At 38.6% G+C, this 17,339-nt stretch overlaps 1 long non-coding RNA gene across 1 annotated transcript; it reads right to left on the reverse strand.

The window, feature by feature from the left end:
- Positions 1-1,807: 1,807 nt before the first annotated feature.
- On the reverse strand, positions 1,808-8,850 carry LOC138685339 (uncharacterized). The gene is made up of 3 exons (XR_011324572.1): positions 8,759-8,850; positions 8,304-8,499; positions 1,808-1,858 (listed from the first exon to the last, which is right to left on the reverse strand). It is a non-coding gene; the product is annotated as an uncharacterized lncRNA (long non-coding RNA).
- Between the last annotated feature and the right edge of the window lie 8,489 nt (positions 8,851-17,339).

Raw genomic sequence — 17,339 nt, forward strand, 5'->3', positions numbered from 1 at the left:
TGTGGCCAACTCTTCTGTATCATCTTAGTAGCATGTTTTATTACGCACCCAAACCAAGCTAAATAACATCAACTCTTCCTAATTCAGGGAACAATCCATGAAGAAATATATTAACTCTCAAATCTAGGAATGTCTAAGGGTCATCACTGTAAGTGGCTTTTCTTTTCTAACTCTTATCAAGAAAGCTAAAAATCTCACAGTCACACAATTCCAAAAGTATTTCCTAACACCATTAGAAATCTGAAAACATCTATACAGGTTTCAGTACTGTCCTATGATAACTTATTTTACTATTCTTTACTAGATTTCCTTTTGATGCAAACCTATTCTCCTTAAGCCATGCTACCTCTTCTTTGTTTGGTTTTTGTTTGTTTGTTTATGTCTGATCATATCCTGAGTGTGTTGCATTATCCATCTGCCTTAACACCAGCTAAATGTATAAACAGTGGGTTTGTATATGGCATAGCTCTCAGTACCTACAGTCCTGTCATGATTCTTATTGTGCCATGTTCCTCTTATGCCCACCCCGTCTGGTTTCATTTCCCCTACCATCTCAACTTCCTCTGTTGTGTTACCAGGCCACAGTATTAGTATATAAATATTTGGTTTCCCACTGACCACACCCAGTCTCTGAGATGATGTGTAGTTCCTTCAGTACCTATACTGTTCCCTGTTTTCATCTACATGATTCCCTTTGCTCTCTTTCTGTCCACTGATCATATTCCTTTGTGTTTTGTTGTATACTTTATTTATCTGATTTATGCTCTTGGTGAGCAAATATTAAGCCTTGAAGTCTCTCCCTACCTTCTTCCCTTGTTCTTCGGTTTAAAATTCGTATGTCTCATTATCATTGCAGAGATTTCTCCAGGTAATTGGGTAGAAGATGATTTGAAGTAGGTCACCCATTAGGCCTTTACCTTTTTTACACGGCCTATCATAACATTGTTCATAATCAGTAATATGACAGTCAGAAATGCAGCATACTGGCTCCACATGAATGTTGAGGTTACTGGCAGAAAAACATTGTGGCAGAAGGAAGTCTATAAGGCTGGGATATAACAGTAGATTACCCAGTTGCAATGTTCAGGATGGTTCCTGCACTATATTTTTTGCCATTTGTCCAGTCTTATTTTTTAAGTCTACTTTAAAGCATTTTGCAGTCTCATAGCTATACTTCCTCCAAATTTTTCAGCTTAGTAATTCTGGTAGTACTTCCTTTGCACTACAGTAAACTCCTCTCCTTCTTTGGCATTCACATGCTTCAGCTTTTGCAGACTGTTATCACAATTCCCTCTGAGTTATCATTTCACATTTTCCTCCCAAGTCAGTCTTTCCAGACCATAATCATTTTGCTGCCATGCCTTGCTCTAGAATTTCTGCAGTTTATCAACAGCTTTTTATGTGAGCCCTCAGCTTACACAGAGTATTCATCCTGCCTTACTGAACATGCATTATCTAAAAATAACACTGGAATTTTTTCCACTGTCATATCTATGATTTACAACCTCATTACTGAATGAAGTCATAGAATTGTAATACTCTTCATGCTGACAACTAACTTAACCACTATTTGATTTTTTCTCCTGGATTTAGTAATGCTTTGTCTCTTATTGTGTAGTACACCTTTTGGGGATGAGGAAACATCTTTTCCCACAATGTTTGTGCAGCGCATCATAAACTGATGACTTGCTACATGAGGTTGATCACAAGTATTAACCACAAAAGAACATTTAGTGATAACAGCACAATACCTTGTATGAATGTAGAACACCAAATACTGTTTTTTGTTCTTGGGTTTGTTTGGTTTTTTCTTCTCAACTCCTTGACATTGAAAAAGGTAGCAGCAGTGATTTGGTATCTGCAGAAATCAAGAAAGTACAATGAATCTTGAACAGTTTGTTACTCTGCAATTATCCAAGGTTTCTAAATTTGCCCTTCAAATCTCAAATTTAATATGATTGCATAAATGTGCATTCAGAAGCAAAGAATTTTGACCCTAAACTTGTTCTTATCATGAAGTTCTGAATAATTATCATCATGAATGTCCAAACACAAATACCAGGTATCTGAATGAAAAGTCAGTCACAACTGTTGTGAGAAAATTGCCTTCAGCAGCATTTGACCAAGACCATTGGGCTTAGAAAAAGAGGGCCTATGGGCCTCATTAACCTCCAATTGCAGTGTTGATTTACAAAGGAAATATTCCAAGTTTCTTAGTCTCAGAAAGCAGACTACAGATTGCAGTTGATTTTCCTTTGCAGAGACATTGGAAGAGGGAGAGTATTAGAAAGAGTCTCTTTGTCCTTTTCTCACACAGCATTTGATGTTATGAATTTCCTTGAAGTTTTATCACTGTGCACCCATACCTGGAAGGGCAGATCCTAACATACTCACCGTGAAGTGTGTGGTCGTCAGCTGTGAAAATACAAATGTAGCATTGTTAATTTTTTTTCTTCCAAACGAGTCCAACTTTTCCTTCATGGATGTGAAAACAGATTTGGCATGTACCTGTCTGTGAGTGTGATGGAAAAGAATATAAATCCTTCAAGAGCTCTACATGGAATCTTTACACGATGGAGAGTTGGGGTGTGTGTGTCTCTCTTTTCTTTTTTTTTCTTTTTAACAAAGAGGCAGTCTTTTGACTTGCAAGTAATGGCATAGAATCTCAGCAACCTAATCTGTGGTTCAATGTGAGTAATAAAAACGAGTTGTAGAGAGGAAGCAAAGAGTTGTGGAAGAGAGAGAGAAAATAAAAAAGGGGAAATGTATGAGAAGAAGAGAAGGGAAATAAAAATGAAGGGGAGAAAGAGCAGAATATAATATCTTTCCAGTGAGTCCCAAGACTGGAGTACACGTATATACAAATAACTGTGCAACAGATACCAGAGCACTAGCGCTATGAGCACTACTGTATATTTCACTTTTTTTGTTGTAAGTGTACAGCTCCCCCTTGAAATTACTTCAGGCAATTCAGAGGAAACGTTGGCTGCTCACAGAAATCCTAAGAAATCTGCAGAAGTTTTTTTGTCTTTGCCATCCATTTTGAAACAAAATCTACGGAAGGAGGGTGAAATCTGGCTCATTTCCTCTGCCTGTATGTTCCAGAGCCCTGCAAGAACCTTTCCTTTTTCTTCCTCCATTTGAGGATCTGGCTCAGTTTTTCATGAAGTATTTTTAGGTCATATTTTTACGAAGAATAAAAAGCATAAGAAAATGCCAAAACATTATTAAAAAAGAATGGAAAATTTTATATACAAGGTTTAGCTAATAGCTCAAATATCCTCCCTACATATCTGTCTTTTTGAAAGGATGCCAGACAGGGCTCAATTTCATTTCAATATTGTAGATCAAGAAAAACATTTTATTATATGCAGGCAAAGGGGAAGAAAGGAAGGAGATACTGGCTATGCAGGGAAATGCCTTCTGGTGAGGGAAAAAAAATCCTTAAATAAATAAGTTTTAAGGCTCTAAGATTGGAAATAAAACACACAGTCCTATAATTTTAGACTGTTGCTTGGGTTCCAGGTAATACTTATGTAGATAGAAACATATTTCCATGTGCTGGTCACTTAGTAGCTACTATTGGTTGCTCCACCTACTAAAGCCATGTAACAATATCTGTTTAAAAAATCGTGTTTTAAGGGTCTGCTAAATTTTGAAACAAAATTTTTCGGGGTGTCTGCTTTATTAAGGTAAATTTAGGTTTTGGAAAATTTCAACCAGAATAGTTTGGTCTTTTCAAAACATGAAATTAAGAATGTATTGTTTTATTCAAATATCCATACTTCTGACACTTTTATTCTTTCAATTCTTCTAACACCCACATACTTTACAGTTTTACATGGGAGTGGTTATTGCATCAGGAGCATGCCATATTCCAATCCTATGAGTGCTGTGAAAATTCTAAGAGTAACTGCATCTCATATACACCCAGTGGCTCTTTGCAGCTATGATTATCAAATATTCCACCTCCACACGGCATGCCCAAGCGTGGGGCTCAGCACAACTATCCCTGAAACTGCCAAATTCCATGTAACCACACAAACCCCAGAAAAATGAAGCTGTCAGAGTCAAGGAGAGGACAAGAGTTGACCCATATACAAGTGGACTGCAAAATGAAGCCTGTTGAAAGACCTGGCAGGGAGAGAAGCAGACCTGGGCTGACTCAGTAAGGAAACAGGACAGAAAGCAAGAGGGAAATTGCAGCATAGAATAGAAGCAATAGAAAAGCTCAGCTGTGTGTTGAAAGAAATAAAAATGGCAGCCATGTCCACACTCATACTGTTTCTCTCAAGACATATCCTCTTCTCCTGCCAGAAGCATTGTCCCACTGGGCGTACAGCAAATGTATTCCAGAAATATGGTCACTCTGTGCTAGGCCCTCACTGTCATCTACCTCACCCTCATTTTTCCTCTAGTGATGGTCTGGTTGTAAGCATCAGCCTACCACAGATAAGCATCACTGTTAACTGATGCAAAGTCTGTGATAACAGCTCAAGATAGTTCTCTACAAGGCAGCACTTCTGGAGGCTTTTTTTCATTACACTTTTTGAAAACCAAGCAGGTTCCATAGAACATCTCCTTTTTTTTGGTTGCAAGGTTAAGGTTCCAAAATGAGGAAATTCATCAGTGTATAACCATAATTCAGTCCTGTTGTATTTCACAATTTCATGATCATATATTTTCCTCCTTTGCAATACCTTATTCAGCATGCATGCTACAAAACACTTTGAGAAGGCAGGAAAGCTCTGAAGTACAAGTGATTAATGTTCGTAGCACCCATAATCCTCATAGAGACTGGGAGGTGTATAGCAGTTGGAATAAGGGACTGCAGGAGAAAAAGATGCGGTCAGGGTTGCAGTGGAAGGCTGTGATTTTCTCCTCCAAACACCGATTTCTGCCATGTATTTTCTACCTGAAACTGGAGAAGTTACTTGAACTAATATTTTATTTTATTTAAACAAGTGAAGGCTGCATGTTAACTGCTGGGTGTCTGAACTGAAGCTTCAGGTGCAGTAAAAGAACTCTCATTGGTTCACAGCTGTAAGTAAAGTTAGAGAGCACGACACTTTGAAGGTATGAAGTTCAGTTTACTCCTACATATTCTAAAACATGATCTCCTGCTTGTCTCAGTTTTGTCAGAACTGCAGATGGTGTTAACAAATAGAACTGTACTGTCTCAAATGAAGCTAATTGTTTCTTTTAGTCCTAAAACCTCCTGGAGGTGATAAGATTTGCTTGTCTCAGGAGCCTTTGTAAAGACAAACTACTGCTTTTGAAGCATTCAGGCACTATAGAAAGGAATGAGTCATCTCAAAGCACATGGCTTTCTGGTCATCAGACACAGTCCCAAACCGCCAAACATAGAATAATGAGGCATAAACAGAACGCTGAAAAGATGCTCGTTAAGTAAGCAATGTCTATGTCATGCACTAAGTGAGTCCAGGGTCCTGGGAGGGTGAGGAGAGGAGGAAGCATGTGATCATGCACTGGAGAATGCATTGTAATCAGATGTATAAAGCAGCTAAAATTATGGAAGCGCAGACAAACCTGCTTCTGCCATTTCCTACTTTTTGAATGTTTGATTTTGGGACTGTCATACTGTTCTCTTCAAACTGTATGTCTATGTAATTATCAGTTTATTTCCTTTCTTAGTTAATTTCAGATGGTTTTACCTAACTGTTTCTTATGATACTTAGTGGGGAACCTAGGGATATCTAGTGCCAGGCGAAAGACAGTGGCTCTGTGGGGAAGCCAGTAAAAAAGCAACAGGGAGAGCGAGCACTGTGTGTTAAGCTATTGAGATGAGCATTTTCGCAGATGACCTAGGGCAAGGAGACAGAAAAAAACCCACCATTTGCCCTGGAATTTCCTGATTATTTACCAAGCTCACATTTGAGCAAAACAACCTACACCAGCCAAACTGGCTGCATCCTCTAGAACCTCAGTGCTGGCAAGACAGAATTGAACGGACACCACTTTCATCCTTTGGAGCATCTCTCACCAGCAAACCTCTTCTCTCCCTCCTGCTTGAGTATAGTTCAGCCTCTTGTTAAAGGGCTAAATCTGCTCTGCCTGCACCCAACCATCTCCATGCAAGCTTAGAAAATTCTGCTGTGATTTTCTCCTCCAAACACCGATTTCACTCTGAGGCACCACTGCTGGGCAGAGCAGCAGAGACCCTTTCAAATTCAAACGCTACTTTAATATCTCAGCTACAGACAATTTTTAGACAATTTCTGGGCTCTTTAAAATGTAAATCCAGTATAAATATTCCTCCTGTACTCCTCAGTATGAGGAAATCCTTGCCAAAAAAAAACCCCTATGCTTTGAAACTCCTGGAGCTCACTGTGGGAGATTTTCCACTCCTGTCCCACAGAGGACATTTTCCAGTTCCAGCCTCCCATATCAACTGGGGAATGCCCTGATATAATTAGTGAGAAGCTTAATCTCAGGGAGTCACAAAGAGACTGAAACAGCAGATCACATGGGGTAAGAGAGAGAGAGAGAGAAACTAAGGAAGGCTCTGTAGACTGTTAGTAACAATTTCAGCTGAGTGCAGATCCAGCCAATAGTTACCACACCACACCAGATGATTGTAACCAGCATTCTCTTAAGCTGAGAATGGGAAATTACACCAAACTGGGAAAATCTTAGCTTCTGCATGTGTTTTAAATGTTTTTCCCCTTAATTAGCATCCACTAAAGGCAGAGCAATCGTGTTACATATTGGTAACAACCCACCCAAAACATGAACTAGTAAAGATTCCTATGATTCAGACATACGTGGGCTTTCAAAAAAAATCTGAAGGGGATATAAAAATTGGCAGTTTTTAAGGAATTAGGCTAGAGGACCATCCAGTGTAATATCTTGTTCTTGAGTGAGCAAGCTATGACACTCTAACAAGGAAGAGAGGAAAACCTGGCAACATGTACTCTTTCAAATACCAGGAATCAAACTATTTATCTGTTCTACTTAGAGAATACAAGACAACTCATCTAATGCCATTTCTAAAGTACTTTTCAAGTGAGTGTGATTTTTTTTTTCTTAATTAAAAAGGCCTTCATATTCCAAGCTGCCAATCCAGCATTATTCAACAGAAACTTAATTAACACAGTAGCTTCTAATAGTGAAGTTCACTTTTCTGTTAGGTTTACTTTCCATTCTAGCAACATTTTCTTTTTTCTTTCCTGATCACTATGTTCTAAGCTCCATCAGTTTTGCCTCTTTAAGAGACAGGAACTTTATTTCAGTACCTGTCATATCTGATAGCTAACGATTCACATGATTTTGCTGTTATCTTTTGAGTGGCATGAAACAAATGTTTGGCTTTTGTATCAGATATACTGTACAATTTACATCTCAACTTTAAAACTACCAAGTAAATTACAAAACACATCAATTTCACCTTCTCCATCCACCAATTTTACACAGCAATATCTAGTCAATGTTTATTCTATGGGTACTTATAATGGGCAACAACTGCTATTTATTTAGCAGTCCATCATCATCAATTGACTCTCACTGCAGGCTACATTTAAGGATAAATTTGTCTGTCACTACAATACAGCAATTGATTGAAAGCATATTTTTTTTGACAGTTGTTTATGTCAGATGAATATATGTGAGAATTTAAGGAGGAACAACACAGTGACTTGGAATCTGACCAGAATCCTGGGTCTTGTTCTTAAATGCAAAGGAACGTTCATAGGCATAGTTACAGCAAGGTAGTCATCAGCGCTGTGTATGCAGTTGATTTAATCCTGACTAACGCCAAATGCAGAGCCAGATAGGGTAAAAAAGACGGAGAGCCCTTCTCAGAGTCATAGGCAGGACGCAGAGAATGAAGCTAGGTCCCCTGTTAGCCATCTGCACCCCAAAACTTTACTTCCCATTAGTCAACACCTCCTTATTCATGGGTGGTGATTACTACATTTCCATGGCATAAACCTCCTCTTCCCAGTCACACCCTGAGCTCTTTCTCTCACCCAGGAAATAAGCCACAAGCAGGTTGTTTTGCTGCTTTTCTGGTTCCAACAGTACCTTATTTTTTAATGCATTACTATAATTATTGCTTGTTTCTGGCTGTTCCTGTAATAATTTTCCAGCTAAAAAAAATTTCCAAAACAAGTTTATGATGCTTTGAGGGGAAAATTGAGCAAGTAAGTAGGAAACAAGTGATTATTTTCTCAAGTGCTAAAGATCCTAACTGGTCTTCTTCTGCTGCAGAATATTTTAAAATAAAGTTTGCTTTGCAGAAATACAAAACCAGCCCCCAGATACATGCACAAACATTTTGGTACCTGCAGTCCCTATGCTATTTTTGTTCAGGCTGTTTCTGTGTCCTCTTGTATGCTTGTGCATTGTTTTTTGGTTTGCATCACCAAGCTTAAAGCATGTGGTACCCTCCTTGGAACAAAACCCACGGCGATGTAACTCTTGCTCTTCCCTTTCAATTGCTCTTTGTCCAAACACCAGCCAAAAGTAATCAATCAGTGCCTAGAAAAATAGAATCTTAGATGATGATCTGCATGCAAACTTCTCTGGAGAGAATAGGCATACTACATATTAAAACAAAGTGAATAATTGTAGAAAACAAACTGCAGATGTGTCTTCCACATACAGTTGGAGTACAGAAAGAGACAAGATTTGAGAGAGTTTGATCCAGTGAATTCATATTTCAAAAGCTGCTGGTTGTGAAAACAGTGTGCATGTGTTAATTAGGACCTCTATCTTAGTACTTTTAATCTTGACATACCTGCAATGTAATGCCAGGCATATACCATGTAACTGTGTGCTGTTGCAATTGTTGTTCTAGTTTGCACAGGCTTTTGGTTCGTCTCATTTTGCCTAAAAGCAAACAGAGAATGGTGTTAATAAAAATATGAAAGTGTCCTAGAATACAGTAAGAACTTTAAAAACTGAAAGTCTCTATGTCAATGTCTCCTGAATAATTTCATTACAAAATATATGAGTACTGTATGATTAACCCAAAGCCCAGAATGCTCCTGTTGGCTGCAGCAAGAGCTGCCTTTGCAAGCAGAAAAGTAAAACTAAAGGCAACCCAGCGAGCTGAGGCTTGTTCTTTCTTACGTGTTGGTTATGGTGATCCCTAAGAGTAGAATTAATAACCAAGAAGTCATTAATTCGGCTGCCTCTGCCTGCTGTGACGCTGAGCATACCTCCTACCTTGTAACTCTCCACTCATGTCACAGGAATTTTTACAGGACTGGCAGCAGAGCAGACTACACCTAAAGACAGCAGCGGTCTGCTAGCCTTCAAGCTTGCATAACTCGGTTTTCCAGAGATGGGGGAGACATTTTTGAGCAATGTAAATGAAGGAATTCAGTGCTTCTAAGTTAACAAGGACCAAACCTGGGAAATCCCTGCTGTTCGGTTTCCATTCAGTAACTCTCACCAGTTCCAGGACAGTCAAGAGCCGTTTCACAAGTACTTAGGCTGGGATTTATCTGAAATTGCAAGCTAGAACAAGCAGTGCCTGTATAACTCTTGAGCACACCATGACTATAGTAAACAGACAGTTTTTTTGTTTGATTGGGGTTTTTTTTGGCAGAACAGTTATGTCAGTGAAACAACAAAGCCACAACAGTATTTAAAAAATAATGCCTATGTTCTCCTTACAGCCATTTTAAGAAAAGCTTTAATTTTTTATAAACCTACCTCTGCCTTACTTTAATTTTCATATTTTCAAGTGACAAGGGTATATCATTGTCCATTTACACACAAATCATATGGGCTGTATGCAGGCAGCATTTTTTTCAGGTTACCCAGTGGGGTTTTTTTTCCTTCTGGCTTATATCAAATGACTACTGCGGACTTAAAGTTTTATAAACAAGAAATTCTGTCTCTTCTATTAAGTAGCACATACATCAATATGTTCTCTCACACAGACACACCTTTCTATTATAAACTTTTCCAAATTCAGTGAAAATACCTTGGATCGTATATTCTAAACAAAAATAATTTTGAAATAGACAACATGACAATAGACAACCTCATATTTTTATTATATCAACATTTAAAGTCATCTAAAATCTTACTACTTATAATTTATTAATTGTGATACAAAGTTGCTTTTTCATAAAGTGTAGTTTGTATAACACGAAGAAGATTTTGGGCTTTGTTAATGGAGTTATTCTGTACCAATTTAAGAATTATTTGTACAAGCCCAAACAACTAAGAAAATCCTCTGAGAAAGAGGCATTATCTGCTCCTTAGTGTGCATTCTTCAGTTCACTATCAGAAAAAAACATTTACTGGTTTGCTGAATTGCTTGCTTTCTTAGATAGTATGTGTATGAATAATACTGGCATGACATACAAGCCATGTATTCATTCAGGGTATTTTCTGCCTGTAGTCAGAGAGACCCGACCAGTAGTCATTCAGCCTCACATTCTCCAAGCTTACTCAGAAGATAACCAGGCACATTTGGAAAAGGCAAGACAGTTAACTGACTGAGTGAAAATGATCAGTTTTCCAAAAATGATCCCCTTGATGTAACAGAAATGTCTTTAAAAGAACAAATGAGTCATGTTGCTATAGCAGAACAACATTTGCATGCATTGTAGCTATGCAGTATAACCACGGAAAACTGTGACAAGGGGCTAATCATGCTCATTTAACTCATCCATACAGGCTTTGCTATTATCTCAGCCTAGCTTTACACAATTCAAGACATCCCTTGGTTTCACTTGCTGGGGACTATCACACACAGTATATGAAAAATTCATTCCTCCACTGGCACATATTGCATCTCTGGCCATGATTATTGCACCCAGAAAGACAGATAGTGAAGCCACAGTGTACTGGAATTCCCTTGGCACTTTCAAATACTGACTTCTCTAATGCTACACTTAAAAAGGGAACACCTGCAGAAAGCGGCATCAATCATTTGGAACACAGTACTTTTACCTTCTCCCACCAAGTGTTATGGCTGAAAGGAAATAAAAAAAATATTCACACCTGTCATTTGCAGGAGACATCACTTCCCTCTTGCAAAACATGCTGTGGGCAGGAGGGCTTTGTCTACTTTCACTGGTAAATGTGTGGCCCTTCCTTTCTCTGAGCCTTGAAAAGGCAGGGCACTGATTCATTTTGAGACAGCAAAACCAAGAAATGGATGCCTACAAAGCACCAGACCAAGACATAGACTCATACATACCTCAAGGACAAACCAGGAAGGATTCAGGGGGTCTCAGCTCAAGGCTGTGATCATCAACAATCTTACCTCAGCATTTGGATTCCATGTAGACCTGTGGTTTGTGTCAGTAAAATGATTTTGATTTCTGCTACTGAATGTGCTCAGAAAGCTCAAATGCAAAAATCTCCAAGATCACAAGAGCCAAAAAGTGTGATCAGATTTCTTATCATTGATAGGAAATACTGATTACTGTTCACCTAACACTGAACGGGAAAGCTAATCTTTAGTTATGGGAAGTAATAATTAATAAGCCATTGACTAACTCCTGAGAACCACAACTCCAGGACACCCTTCCACATTAGCCTCTCTGGCTGGCTATCTTTACTTTTGAATGTTGTGTACTAGGCTACATAGTGGCTCACTCTCATGATACACGTAAAGATAACTTTGTGTCAGTTTACCCTCTGGTCTATCTATGGCTTTTTTTCCTGGAAGTAAAAAGCACTGAACCGGGGTCTTCTACTTTCTAAGCAAGTCTAAGCATCAGACTTCCTCTCAGAGGAATGCATGCTAAAAACCCCACCAACACTGAGCCAGCATCCTGACTGAAAGGACAAACTAGCCTCTGAACTCTAGAAGGGGTTTTCTTACTGGGAATTTCAGGTCTTCATATACCTCAAGTCATGACTAAAGTAGAATTCCAAGCCCAGGAAAAAGGCCAGATTTAAGAATTACTTCTCCACTGGCCTCTATCACTCTGCCTTGAACAACCAGGCTGGCTTCTAGCCCAATTCTCCATGCATTGCAAGATGCTTAAAATCCATAGGTTCCTTTTTTTTCATCTGAGACTTCTGTCATTAGCTTCCAAGCTTTTCAGTAGTTTTGACAGCCTAAAAGACTCAGAAATCCCAGGGCATGAATCAGGAATATAAATGCTAGTACTGGGACAGCTGTGTGCAAAAGATATGTGGGAAAATCTCTCGCACTAAACAGTGAATTGGATTATCCTGTTTGGAATCACATATTCTCTCAAAATCTGTAAGGCAGAATGTTTCAAGTCAAGAGATGTCTCATTTATCCCTTCATAATGTTCAGATGCTGGCTGCCAAGAAAAATTACTGCTGAATTCAAAGTTCACTGGGCAAGACCATTACAATCATAATAAGAATGTGATGAAAACCTGTATTCTTCCATCATGTGTAGCTAACATTTACTCCACAAGATTTCATTGGAATGAGAAACCTCCTTGTATGCAGCTGTGATCACAGAGTCTGGGAAGCCTCACATTCTGTTCTTCTCATGTGGACTGGGTTCTTCCTCTCTATGTCTTTGAGAAGGAAAAAAACCAGAGTTTCTGAGCTTTGTCAGCTTCTATGCAATACTCTATTTCCCTCTTGGGTTCATATCCACATTTACCAGCAGCTTCAGGTGTGAAATCAGATAACATCACTAGAGCATGATCTCCTGATTGTGACCTGATAGATCTATTATGGCAGCAGAAAGCACAATATACACGCAGACAGCCATCAGCAAATGTTGCATTACTGTCCACAGCTAAATAGTAGGTGAAATGAGACAGCATATCTCATCCTGGAAATGTAGGAGTTCTGTTTGTTTAAATGCAGCTAGTCCAGCATGATGTTAACCCAGTGGAAGTATTAACTCATCTCTATTTCCATGCCTGTGTTAATACTGAGCTGCAGTCAGCACTTCAAGCAGTTACTTCCAAAGGAGACGTGACATGCATAAAAAGGAACTATTAATGTTCTACTTTGCTTATAGCAAAACTTATTGGCTTCACTCAGATTCCATTCCTACCTAACTTTCATGCCATGCCAGGGTGAGGACTTTGCTCTAAAAAAAAATAAATAATAAAATTCTTCATTAGTCTTTAGAAATGTGTCCAGATGATCAAAACAAACACCAAAAAAGAAGGTCCTGAAAATTACTTTACCAAAGAGATCTCACACTAACTGACCTGTAGAGTTTGGTGTTGTCAGCTGATGACCTATTCCATGTACAGAACAACTTGTAGGCTAGATCACCATGCATGAACACTACAATTTGCTGAACCGTTAAAAACCAAAAACAAATTTAGAGGAAAATCCAAATAATTTCTGGACAAAAAGGACACACCGGTGTTCAAAAGAGTTTTTGCCATTTAAACTAGTGGTTGTGATAATTCTATCTTTTCTTATACACTGCCAGAGCTTTACGTAGATAAATTATGGAATGAGGTGTCACGTCTGCCTGGGTTTACTCTGAAAAAGGTGTACTTTATATGTACTATGGCATAGGCTGAAACGTGAGCTAGCAACTTGTACAAGGTACATATTGAACAGGAGAAAGAAACTCCTGTAGTGGATGCAACCATCAAACCATTTGAGATTGAAAATTCAGTTGCTGAATAGAGAGTTTGATTCTCAAAGCCAGCTGCATTGAGGGAAACATGACGTTATTCACCTTTGGAAGAAAATTATACAAGAAACTCCCTGAAGTGGAAGGAAAGCCACACACCTCCCCAGAATTAATCAGGGGAGTTAGCTATGCAAACAAATTTCATTAGTTAGCAGACTGTTTTGGATAATTAAGTCTCATGGGCCAGGGTGTAATCACTGGAAAATTCCCACCCTCTCCCCACCTCTGTGTCTAACTTTGAATAAATTCCTCATGTGTCTTATTCCTGTTTCACTTTAGCTCATCTATCATACAACGCTACAGAAAACAGGATGCAGAGGTGAATTGTTACCTCCCAGGTTAAATCATTAGACTGTAAAGAAGAGACTGGAGCTTCTGTCCCAGTGAACTTAAGCTCTCTGTTCCGGAGTATCTTTGTACCCTGAAAAGACTCTGCAGAGATAACTTAATTTAACTTTATGCTCAGAGGCTGGGAGCCACAGAAGAAACCAGACAAAATACTGGTCTAGTGTCATGTAGGTGAAGGTCACCCACAGTTTTTGGTCAGTCTGCTGACCTGCCAGCAGACCAGCAAGCAGATCATTGCAGCAGGCTTTTCACTGAGACCATGGGTGAGCTGTAACACAGTGGAAGGCTGCTAACCATTTCCTGTGGATCAGAATTAGGAAAACAATGCTTTGAATGAGAACATCTTTGCAGTTCTGGAAAGAGAGCCAGTCGTCAGGAACAAAAGATGGGTGTCAGAAAAGAAGGTAGTGGAGAGAGCATAAAACAATAACCACAGACTTGCATAACCAACTAGATAGGGAAACACCTGAAGATGCTGTAGGGTTCCTGTGGCTAACTTCAAGGCAACTGCATCCACAGCAAGCTGAAAAACTTGTTCATCTTGCACCTGCTAATGGGCTCAAGCGAAAGAGAACGTAGGCCCGAACTTTGAGACTTTGCCATTATCACATTTATATTTTAAAATCCATAATTAAAAAGAAACCTTGAAACATTTGACTTTATAAAAATATGCCCTAACAACAGAAAAATCAATGAAGGAAAAAACCTTGCTCTGACTTGTTGTATAGTGTTGGATAATAATGCATTAAAAAAAAAAAAAAAAAAAAAGACATCTTACTCTAGACTAAATCCATCCTGACAAATAAATATGGCAAAAAAATGAATAAGGACTGTAAAGTAGATGCACTACTAGTAATATTTTTTACAAAGCACACCTGTGGTATTAGAACACTACCAGCAGATTTCTGAAAAAATGTCAACCGTGGCATCAGTCCTTACAAAGGGAGAAAAGAACAATATGAGCAATTCTCACCTGTCTTTAACTGAAAAAATCTTCTCTCAGCATTAATAACTTTGAAAAAGTGTTTTGGTTGAAACAGAGAAGAAAAAAACCCCCAAAACAGGCGAGAAATTGTATAGCTTGATAGCTGAGAAACTCAGAGATAAAGATACGCTCCCTTTATTTTTATCCGATTTGATTACTGATTTACTTTCTAAAAAAACTTACATGGCAAAAGTAAGCACTTTGACACGATGGCCTTGTTTCTATTATTTAAATCAATATTACACTAAATTTCTGGTAAACAATACAGATATAATTGATTTATATTGCAATAAGCATGTTCTTTATGCCTCTCTATACCAGTGTCTATAGCACATCCCCAGGATTAACAGATTTTGCAAGCTGTAGGGAAGTCAGTTCAGACACTGATGGTTCTTCATGAAACAGCTCAGACTTTCAAGCGGTACAGAGGAGTCCAATAAGGGAACGTCCTGCCTGGGGAAACACAGTACTTTTTCTAACAGCAGCTGCCATTGAGTGATCAAGCAAAAGTGGTTAGGGAGAACCCTTAAGGGAGAACCTTGAACTTCAAGGATTCAAAGACACCAAGTACATAACATATTACTTCCTTTCAAAAATTAACCACAAATCCCAAAGAATATTATGAAAAGAAATAATGTAGCTAGAAACTGTATCTAGGGGTGACAAACCAGACAGACTTGTGATGGACCAGCTGATGCATAAAAAAAATGCAAAATAGCTAAAAAGATTTCCCTTTTTACAATACTATTTTTGTATGTCATAATGAGCTAAATCTTTTTTTACTTAGAGCATTCTAGAAAACATGGCTTGAGCAAAACCTCCATGAACCTGCTAGCTAATAAGAACGGTGCTTAAATTGGTTGTTCAACAGAGTCTTTTTACTGCATATTGCTGGATATGTAATTAGAACAAAAATTTAGGCCGAAAGCTCCCAGATGAAGTCAATGGAGCTGCGCAGGCTGAGTCTAGTGGAGAACCAACCCTTTGTCAGACTGTAAAAAGGGAGTTATACACATCAGCTCAAGGAGTGCCTCTTAACTTAGTGTAGACAAACTGTGTTATTTACTTGAACAAGTCTAAAAAAAAAAAAAAGTAAAAATAATGAATGTAAAAAAGAGATCATAATATGCTTCCTATATAATGAGATCACAGCAGCGGCTGGATACTACTATCTGGTTGTTATAGTAGTGGTTGTTTTCAAAATGCATAGTTTCTATGTTGCAGTCTACAACCACTGCTTTACCAAGAAATCTCCAAAACTATATTTTCATGCTAATAAATAGCATGCAAGCAAATACCCGTTTGGGGGAGAAGGGGGAGGGTTGCTTTTGTTTGTTTTTTTAAGTGCAGCAGCCTCCAAAATGGATCTCAACAGCTGCTCACCAGCATGCAGTAACATGGCACAGTAAGTCTGAAGCAATCCAGATTGAAGCTGTACAAGGAGCTTTCTAGGGAGGTTGGAGGGAATTACTCAACCTGGGACATTTCCCACAGTGCAGTTCACTATACAGCCCCTTCCCAGTCTTCTGCTTATTCCACTATTCTGTTGTGACTATCTTTGCTAACTTTCCAGCACAGTCTTAAAAGCCAGTCGCTGTAGTATATTCTACAGGCTTGGAAATTCTTCAGTGCTACTATTTGCACTGTGCAGAGAGGGAACTTTTCCTCTCCTTTCAAATGGGACAGTGTAGTTGAAATCTTGGTCAGATGTTCAACCTGGAAGAGATTTAAAATTAACATTCAAGTATTAAAGACCTAATAACCCATGGAAACAACTGGAGAAAAAAAATACTATTATTAAAATGGCAGAACAGCCAAGGACAACTATACTTACTGTTGACATGAGTGAAAGATCACTTGCTTCCATTCAAATCCTCTCATATTTCATACAGAATATAAATTTGAAGAGGCAGCACTTGACTAATGGTAAAGCTGAGGCCTAAAATAAGAGTGGGAAAAGAGACTTAAGAATGAAAACAGAAGAAAACGAAAAAGGAAAATTGAGAGGCACACAAAACAGAGTGATGGGAGAACCAGTGGAAGTGAGTGTGCTGGGAGACAAAATTGGAGAACAGAGAAAGAAAAAAGGTAAATGAGACACACTAAGGAAAAGAATAAGAGGAAGAAAAAAAGAAAAGAGATCAAGAGATGAAAGTAAGGCCATGGGGAAAGGAAAGCACAGGATAAGGCATTGGGATTGCATACGACAAAGCAAACATCACCTGGAAGACTCTGGTCTTCCTGATGGGTGACCTGCAAGTTTTGTGACTGCTAATAGCTTTACATGTTCTACTAAAAGTACAAAAACTTCTACTAAATCCTCTACATATTTTTTTCCCCAGCTTGCTTCGTTAGCTGGCTGACTACCAAGTGGATCTGTCATTGTAACACTGCTGTCACCATAAACCACATTAATCTCTACAACAG

The sequence above is a fragment of the Haliaeetus albicilla genome, chromosome 5 (genome assembly GCF_947461875.1).
Source record: "Haliaeetus albicilla chromosome 5, bHalAlb1.1, whole genome shotgun sequence".
NCBI lineage: Eukaryota > Metazoa > Chordata > Aves > Accipitriformes > Accipitridae > Haliaeetus > Haliaeetus albicilla.